The 9,978-nt window shown below is 46.4% G+C and overlaps 1 long non-coding RNA gene across 1 annotated transcript; it reads left to right on the top strand.

The window, feature by feature from the left end:
• Positions 1-2,360: 2,360 nt before the first annotated feature.
• On the top strand, positions 2,361-3,175 carry LOC138515531 (uncharacterized). The gene is made up of 3 exons (XR_011282053.1): positions 2,361-2,419; positions 2,522-2,603; positions 2,959-3,175. It is a non-coding gene; the product is annotated as an uncharacterized lncRNA (long non-coding RNA).
• The last annotated feature ends 6,803 nt before the right edge of the window (positions 3,176-9,978 follow it).

Below are 9,978 nucleotides of genomic sequence, written 5' to 3' on the forward strand. Positions count from 1 at the left end.
CCATAGTGAAAATAAGCATATACGGCCCCCGCTACAACAGCTGTGTAAACCAGAGCAAAAGGGTAAGTGACTCCCAAAAGAGAACCGTGCAAGATGAGAGGGAACCTTCAGGACCATGGTGAATCGAAAACAAGAATGTGTATATATAATAATATATATCTAAATATCACTGGCAATATCTGTGTCTAAAAAGGACTAATAGTGGACTAACCTGATGAAAACCTTACTACTGCAACAATCTATGCAGTGTAGTGTGGCCAGTCACACGAAACAATTCAGGACTAAAACATAACCTGAAACAAGAAACAAGACCAGAATGCACTAGGTCAGGTAAATGAAAAACCTAAATTCAAAGTGGAGTGTCTATAACTGAGGCAAAAGTACTAATATCTCACCTGAAGGGCACCCCATGCAGTTTAAGATGATCCAGCAATACATGTATTTGAAAAGTGAAAAGGCAGCGCCACTTAGCCTTAGCCTTCAACGCCGTCTGTAAATCACTGCAAAAATGGCACAAGAGCTCCATTACAATGTTAAATGGCAAGCAGTGACCCACGGCTTACCAGAGTACAAGGGCACTGCATGAAATGCATCTAAAGATCACCAATAGAATGGGAGGCAGCCGACGGACAACCACGCCGTTCTAAGGAATCCAAGAGGTGTTTAAATATAAAGGCACGAAAAAGCCCAATAAATCAGATGGCGCTACGAGCACAATTGAAATAAGAAGGTAGACTTAAAGGCAAATGGCAGCAGTCTAAGATAAACGGTGCTATGTTTAAATATAAACACACGAAGTGCCAAATAAATCAATTAGAACGGCTCGTACGATTAAAATGTGATAGCGAGCTCAAAGGACAACAAACAGCAGTCTAAAGGGCGGCGCTACAAAGTTAATTGTGCAGAGGGCTGTAGCTGAAAAGCTATTAACATTGCAGGAAGGCTGGCCACACGCTTACCTGCAAGACGGTTGCTGTATAATGAAATTGTCCAGCAAAAAGAGAGACCAGATGGTAATCTCTTAGTTTAAAACTAATTGCAAATTCGAAACGCTACGCATGCGTGTAGGGACCTGCAAGGAGTGACTGGCTACAGCCAATAGTGCACAGAAGCCTTTTTTAAAGGCAAAGCTAAAGACTGACTGCGCATGTCAGCAAGTGCTGCCAGTAAAGACATTCCACAAGCAGAACAAAGCGCAAATAATGCAGCCCAAATTAGAAAAGAATAATAATGAAAAGCGCCGCTGTTGATAGAAAAAATAATAATAAGTAAACACTAAAAATAAATATATATCAGACTAAAAACAGCGTAAATAAATTTTGGGCTGCCACCAAGTGAATTCTGGGAGTTGTAGTCCAATATAGGCGTGGTGTACAATCCAATAGTTTACTAGTTGGTTCTAAATATTACAGAACTATGTAACAAGCACCATATCTCTAAGCAATTCTAGAGCTACTATGCAATAACAAAAATAGTGTTTATAGACCAGAGATAGGCAAGAAAGATGGTAAGAAAGCTTTGGCTGAAAGACGATAATCTAATATAAATGATGTTAAATTGTGTCAATTAGACTAAATAGCTAAACAATCGTAATAGCCATAGAGGGCAAATAGAGAAATGCAGAACAAACTTGCTAACAACTATTGAAGTCCCACGACTCCAATGTGTTCAGGCCTTTGTGGAGTGTTTTTAAATTAAACATCCACATTTGTTCCTTGTAGGACAATTTATTAGCCAGTTGTATTGTATTATTGGCAAAACATTTTTCCAAACAAAACCAAATTAAGGAGTCTGGGTTATGTCCCATTTCTACGCAATGAATCACTAGTGGAGCAGAAAGGTTGCGTGTTCTAATTTTAGACCGGTGCTCATTGATACGTAGATGGACTTCCCTAGAAGTTTTTCCTACGTACAAGAGCTGACACGGGCACTGGATAGCATAAATAACATTCTTACTTTTGCACGTAGTAAATGTACGTAGTGCCCAAGATCTACCATTATAAGAAAAGTCTGTAATTTTTTTAGAAAATTTACAAGCTGCGCATGAAGTGCATGGATAGTGGCCTTTAACCTGATTCAGGTTAGTATCTCTGACCTGGTTAATGCGTACAGGAAGTCTAGAGGCCCGGGTTAGTTTCTGCCCTAAATTTTTGCGTTTTTTAAAAGCAAATAAAGGTTTCTCTAACTGAGATACTAACCTGAATCAGGTTAAAGACCACTATCCAATTTCATGCAGTGCCCTTGTACTCTGGTAAGCCGTGGGTCACTGCTTGCCATTTAACATTGTAATGGAGCTCTTGTGCCATTTTTGCAGTGATTTACAGACGGCGTTGAAGGCTAAGGCTAAGTGGCGCTGCCTTTTCACTTTTCAAATACATGTATTGCTGGATCATCTTAAACTGCATGGGGCGCCCTTCAGGTGAGATATTAGTACTTTTGCCTCAGTTATAGACACTCCACTTTGAATTTAGGTTTTTCATTTACCTGACCTAGTGCATTCTGGTCTTGTTTCTTGTTTCAGGTTATGTTTTAGTCCTGAATTGTTTCGTGTGACTGGCCACACTACACTGCATAGATTGTTGCAGTAGTAAGGTTTTCATCAGGTTAGTCCACTATTAGTCCTTTTTAGACACAGATATTGCCAGTGATATTTAGATATATATTATTATATATACACATTCTTGTTTTCGATTCACCATGGTCCTGAAGGTTCCCTCTCATCTTGCACGGTTCTCTTTTGGGAGTCACTTACCCTTTTGCTCTGGTTTACACAGCTGTTGTAGCGGGGGCCGTATATGCTTATTTTCACTATGGTATACACGGTTCCTAAATTGTTTTTAACAATTCAGGCTGCTAGCCAGCAGTCCTGTTTTTCTTTTCTAATTGTATGTTATAGGCAGTCGGCAAAGACTTTTTCATGTAGTAGCTTATAGTCGCTTTTGCGTACTTGTTTTGCAGAATGGTAACATCCACCTCCTGAGGAAGACGTTCAGTTAACCACTACTACACGTCGAAACCGGTCGAGAGAAAAATTCTACAGGGATGTGATCTTTGCATCTGTTTTTTCTATCCACCCTGACAATAGATTGTTTGTGAATTATTTCTATTGTTTGTAAACACCGCAATAATGTGTGTTATTATGGGGACTAGTTATGAATTCCTCTTCCCCATTGGTTTTTAGCATGTTTTTTGGTTTTTTAGTACTTTGGATGTGTGCCACGGTATGATGAGTTGTGTGTGTATGAATGAACTTGGTATGTTGAGTATGAGTGATGTAGTTTTAGCCGTTTTTCGGCATATTGTTGCTGCTGTTTTGTTATGTTAAAATGATTAGTGTACAATAACTTTGTGTGATTTATTCACCAGTTTTCAATTTTTGTATCATCTTTAATAAATTTGGATACATTTTTTATAAATATACTTTGCTCTGGACATATCTTTTCTGTTTCTTGATGTTATTATAATACTCTGGTCCGGAGGCTAGAGTTACCCTGCTCTTTTCAGTGTTTGAACTGACATACTGAACAGGAGCCGCATGGAAAATGATTCACAGTCGCCCTGAGGTCCCAGAGGCCTGTTCTGGGAGCAGGTTTCTTGAATTGTGAATGCGCCAAAGTATCGCGTATGTTTTTCGCTCTTTTAAAAGCAAAATGTGGTGTTGGGGAGTCGGGCAGACTCCATTTTACGATGGGTCAATATTTGCAAATCAGTTTTTTGATTTGGAAGGTGTGTGGACCATGTGTGATAACACAGGTCATTTTGTTGGGTTCTGAATGTTGTTTCTGAGTAGTATTCTGGGTCAAAAGAATGTCTCTGTCCGTAAACCTTGCTCTTTTTTTGGCTCCAGAGATGAGTTTTTTTGGATGGCCTCTTTCTATAAGGCAATTGGCAAGGTCATCAGATTGGTGGTAAAAATCAGCAAGCTTAGTGCAGTTCCTCCTTATTCAGAGGAATTGACCATAGGGCACATTTTCTCTCAGATATCGTGGGTGGTTGCTCGAGAAGTGTAAAAGGGTGTTGCGGGCAATGTTTTTGTGATAGAGGCAACATTTCAAAATCCCATCCTCATGTCTGATTTTGAGGTCTAGGAAGGGAATTTCTTCATTACTACATTCCATAGTGAACTGAATGTTGTCAATATTGTTCAGCCAAATCAAGAAAAGATCAAGATCACTTTCTGAACCACTCCATATGAAGACAATATCATCGATGTACCGTTTCCAATATGAAATGCAGTTTTTGTATGGATTCTTGTCACACAGAATGTTATTAGACTCAAAAGTGGACATATACAGAATCGCAAGGTACAGGGCGAATGTTGTGCCCATCGCTGTTCCCTTGGTCTGTAGATAAAATTGGCTATTGAACTCGAAGAAATTCTTGCATAAAGCCCGAGTCATTAGTTCAAGAATGAAATTATGAGGCACCCGATTTTGTTGGTCATGATGGGTAAGTATTTGGTGTATACACTCAATTGGCTGGCCTGGAGGGATGCTTGTGTACAATGATTTTATATCCATTGTCACAAGTTTTTGAGTCTGAGGATCAAAAGGGAGATTTTCAAATATTTGTATGTTATGTGTGGTATCTCGCAAATAAGTTGCCGTTTTGACACTTAAAGGTTTTAGAAAGACATCAATGAATTTACACACTGGTTCCAAAATTGAACCGCATCCTGAAACGATGGGCCTACCCGGTAGATTGTCAGGATTTTTATGAATTTTAGGTAGTGCGTACCATGATGTGGTGCGACCTTGGCTTCTGGTCAGAAATTTTAGTTCCTTGTCGCTAATCCATTGCCGTTCGTGGCCGTATTGTGCCACACTTTCTATTTCAGATTTGATTTCACTTGCGTGTTCCTTTTTGAGTTTTTTATAACTTTTCTGATCTTGAAGCAGGTCATTCACCATTTTGGAATATTGGTCACTGGACATGATCACTATTCCACCGCCTTTGTCGGCTGATTTTATCACAATGTTGGGATTCTTGGAGAGTTCAGTCAACGCTTTGTGTTCAGCTTTAGACAGATTGTGTTTGAAAGATTGTACTTCCCCTTTCAGTTTACCCAACTCCTTCAGTATACATTTTTCGAAAGTGATAATTTCTTTGGGGATTTAATTATCGTGGGGCTGAAGGAAGATGGGACACGTAAACCAGAATCAAAAAGCACGTACAGAGCGATGGAAACCCATGTGGGACCTTTAACCTGTGCCAGGGAAACGCCTGTGCGCACGTTACATCACCTACGCACTTACGCGCCAAGGGCCTTTCCTTGAATTACATGCTGACGTGCTGTTTTTTCATGTGCAAAATCACAGCTGGCCACACGACAACACACGGAAGACCACGTCCTGCCCAGAAGGCTGAATTACTGCCCGCCAGAACCCCGAGCAGCCTCCCGCAAGCCATCTGCTGCTGCTTGCCTGCCTGCTGCCACCGTGATTTGCCATTTGGTGCACATCTGCCATCTCCAGGGGTCCAGTTGCTGTGACCACCCCTGCTGGAATAGAGGACTCCCGACTGGTATTCCATCGCTTCACAGCCCAGTCACAGGACCCAGTTGCCCACCCACACCTGCCTCAGGGGTTGCCATGTCCGACACAACACCATCTGGCACCAATGGCAACCCCCCAGCTGAGAGGCAGAGGGCTGCCAGCTTCACCCTCAATGAAGTTGGCATCTTGGTGGAGCAAGTCCTGGGGCATTATGATGCCCTCTTCACACCATCACGTGCCGACATGGAAGGACAGAGGAGGATCTGGACGGACATAGTGGGTGCCATCAACGCGGAGGGGGTGGCACCCCACAACATCAAACATGTCCAGAAGCGCTGGGAGGATAACAAGTCCAGGACCCTCAAGAAGGCCTGGCGCCTCTTAGATGCAGCGGATGCAGTGGGGCGCCGGGGCCTCCTTACCAACCAGCATATGAAGGTCCTGGAGCGCATTCGCCCAGTGCTTCACCACCAGATCCTCAGGATGCAGGCCCGCCTGGAGTCGAGCGGTAAGTGGCCATGCAATGCCTGTGTGAAACAGGGCATGTTGCAGTGTGCTGGTAGTTAGATACTTTCCTGTATGCGTGACATGGTCCATATATGGATGTGTGTGTGCAGGGACATGATGGTGCTGCATGTGAGACCAGTCATGTGTGAACCACATGGATGGTCTATGTGTCACAATGCAACATGCGGAGCAGCATGCGGAATACACACATGAATGCATGCCTGTGTCTGTTCTTGGACATGGTTGGGGTGTGAAAGATGGGTGCTGCTATCATGGACATGTATGGTGCACCTATCTGTATGTCTGAGTAGCGTGTGTGTGACTTGTAAACACCATGGATGCATGACACATGTCCGTGACAATGTGTTGATTCACTGATGCAGCCTAGTCATCCTTTTGTCCACTGTGTCTGAGGTTTACGAGGTCAGATGCATGAAACTACGGTGATGTGTGTGCATGTGATCAGTATGACCCATGATGCATGTGAGTTCCAAACCACCATTGTATGTTTCAACAGTTCCTTGGACATGGATGCAAATTTTCATTGCATGCGCCATGCCTGTTTCCGCATGTGTGTTGCCTGCACTGACCCATGTGTTGTGGAGGGACATGATGGAAGTGCCGTTTGACACTGCCACTCATGTGCTATTGCTTCCTGTCTAGGGGACTATTGTACAGTACCCTGATGCTTGTGTTCTATGTCTCCCTCTACACAGCGGCGAGTGAAGAAGAGGGCGGAGGTGGCGCTGTGGAGCAAATCAGCGGGGATGCCTCCAACGGCCAGCGACGCAAAGCCCAGTCACCCTCCCAGGAATTACAATCATCTGGGAGCGAGGGGACTGGTGCTGCGTCTGCCACTACGGCTGCAGAAGAAGGGGCAGGTGAGCCTCCACAGGGGCTTGCGACAGCAGAAGACGGTGTGGAGCCATCCAGGTTGGTGGTGTGCACAGAGGAGGAGGAGGCCGTTACTGAGCCGCACATGGGGCCTGGTGGGGTGGTTCCACTGGTGCATGTGGTGCAGTCCAGGGGCAGGAGGCAGCACAGGTCGCCGTGGAGGGGCCTGCACATGTCACTGTCCCTGACACAGTGACTACACCACCATGCACCAGCAGGGATGCCCCATCCCAGGCCGGTCAGCAGGTAGGGGGGAGGTCCGCGTCATCTAGCTCTCCTCTACCTGCAGATGAGGGGACCCGTGACCGTATGGAGACTGTCCTGATTGGTGTCGCGTTGCGCACGCATGACATTTGTGATGATGTGCGTGCTTCCTGGGGGGACCACGCATGTCATCACGAAGAGCTGCGTGCCAACGTGGTGCAGTTGGGAGGGGCCATGGTCAGAGGTTTCCTACATGTGTCGGGCACTCTGGTGGCCCTCTCCTCCACTGTGCAGACTATGCGCCAGTCGTTCTGCATGCCGTCTTCTGGCCCAGATGCCACCAGCGCCCCTGTGGACCTGCCCCCACCAACACAGCCAGCTTGGTGGGGATCACATCCCTGCCACAGTCGGGAGTCGGAGGTCCAGCAGGGGTGGACACCCCAGCAACTGGAATGGGAGTGTCTTGGATGTGGCAGCGGTTGAGCCAGCAGATAGATGCAGAGCGGCGGTGGTCGGAGGAGGCACGGCTCACTATGGTCATGGTGGAGAACTCCATGCGCAGGGCATTGGGGCGGGCTGAGTGCCTCGAGGCAACTCGCAGGGAGTTGGAACAGGCCATGACTGCATCCCTGTGAGACCTCGAGGACACGGAAGAAGCCCTCCTCCGGGACATCGACGTGGAGTTCAATGATATCCTGGCCCAGAACATCACAGAGTGAGCCGTAGGACTTGCCCGCCACCATTGTATATAGTTCATTAGTCTTAGGTTTCCTTTGTTTTTCTTTTATTTTGGAGTTAATGGACATTGCTCCACTTCTTGTATATAGTTTTTTCTTCATAGGACTTTTTTGTATGTTTCTATTTGTTTGTGGATCATGGACCATTTGGACTTCCATTGTATATAGTTGCAGACTTGCACATACTTTCTTTTTCTATATTCCCATGGATCAATGGTTATTTTTTATTTGGATTATGCTTTTATTATGGACATTGGCAATGGACAACTTTTTTATTGTACATGATTTTTCTTTTTTTTCTTCATTGGATTTACAATATTTATTTTCTAAATCGGTCATTGTACATTGATTTTCATTTTACTATTCCTCCAAGTCAGTTCATTATGTTTTTAATACATTTTTTATAACTTCTGAATTGGTGTTGTGTTCTGTCATTGGTTTTGTGCATGTCTCATTAAACATTTCCTCAGTCAAGTGATGCCACTGTGTGGCTCCGTTGTGCATTCCTGCATGGGCATGCTGGTTCATTTAGACTATCATGGCATGTGTAATTTGGGAGTGGGTTCTGTGGATGGTTATATGCTTGGATTGGGGGCAAGGGGGATTAGAATTGGCTTTAGGGACATGGGTCTGTTTTGTTAGGACATGTTGTTTGTTGGGACATGAGTCGGGGCCTGCTGGCAGGTGCCCGTCACTGCTGGGTGGGTGGGGGTACAGGGGGACATGAGTCCGAGCCTGCTGGCAGGTGCCCGTCACTGCTGGGTGGGACATGTGTTGGGGCTCACAAGTGCATGGTGCCATGTGGGCTGCCTGCGGGTGGATGGGCTGCCTGCCTGGCATGCTCGGGGTGGATGGGCTGCCTGCAGGGCTTGGAGAGGGGGCACACCCGGGAGGACCCACACTGCCAAATTGCGTGTAAAACTCCCTGTGCACCCCTCAGAATTCACATACCCCTCTCGCGCGAGCAAAAACGTATGTAAATTCCCAGCGCACCCCTCCGAATACACGTACCCCTCTCGTGCTACCGAAAATGCGTGTGAAACTCCCCGCGTACCCCCCAAATACACGTACCCCGCTTGAACAGGGCCTATCACGTGTGAAACTTCCCACATACCCCCCAAATACAGATACCCCACTTGCACAAGGCCTATCGCGTGTGAAACTTCCCGCGCACCCCCGAAATACACGTACTCCGCTGGCACAGGGCCTATCGCATGTGAAACTCCCTGCATACCCCCTAAATATACGTACCCCGCTCGCACAGGGCCTATCGCGTGTGAAACTTCCTGCGCACCCCCGAAATACACATACTCCGCTCGCACAGGCCCTATTGCGTGTGAAACTCCCCACATACCCCCCAAATACACATACCCCGCTTGCACAGGGCCTATCGCATGTGAAACTTCCCATGCATCCCTGAAATTCATGCAGGCTGTCCATCCACCCTCCCCATGCCCCACAGGCAGCCCATCCACCCTGGCCATGCCCCACAGGGGGGACTTTTTCAATGCAATTAACCTAGCGTGAGTGGGTTACGTGTAGTCTGAAGGGTGCGCAGGCATTTTTACACGCATTTTCGCTAGCGTGACAGGGGTATGTGTATTCTGAGGGGTGCGCAGGCAGTTTTACACGCGTTTACGCTAGTGCGAGAGGGGTACGTGTAGTCTGAGAGGTGCGCAGGTAGTTTTACACGTGTTTTCGCTAGCGCGAGAGGGCTGCGTGTATTCGGAGGGGTGCGCAGGGAGTTTTACACGCGTTTTCCCTAGCGCGAGAGGGGTACGTGTATTCTGAGGGGTGCACAGAGAGGTTTACATGTGTTTTCGCTAGCGTGAGAGGGGTACATGTATTCGTAAGGGTGCGCGGCCAGTTTTACACGCGTTTTTGCTGGCGTGAGTGGAGTATGTATATTCTGGGGCATGCGCGGGGAGTTTTACACACATTTTCATGCTTGGGGGGCTGTATGCTAGTCCACTGGCCTTTGCTCCAGGTACTGGATTTGTGCGATTTCTTTGGCGCACAGGGAGGAGTTGGGGCGTAACTGGTGCTGCTGCAGGGTCGCTGCGCCACTCTGTGTCACGGCTGCTTATGAATGTTTTAATCCATGAATACGGTGTGCGCCTAAATGGGTTTTGGTGCACGCG

The sequence above is a fragment of the Ambystoma mexicanum genome, chromosome 6q, assembly GCF_040938575.1.
Source record: "Ambystoma mexicanum isolate Mex_15411 chromosome 6q, UKY_AmexF1_1, whole genome shotgun sequence".
In the NCBI taxonomy this organism is placed as follows: domain Eukaryota; kingdom Metazoa; phylum Chordata; class Amphibia; order Caudata; family Ambystomatidae; genus Ambystoma; species Ambystoma mexicanum.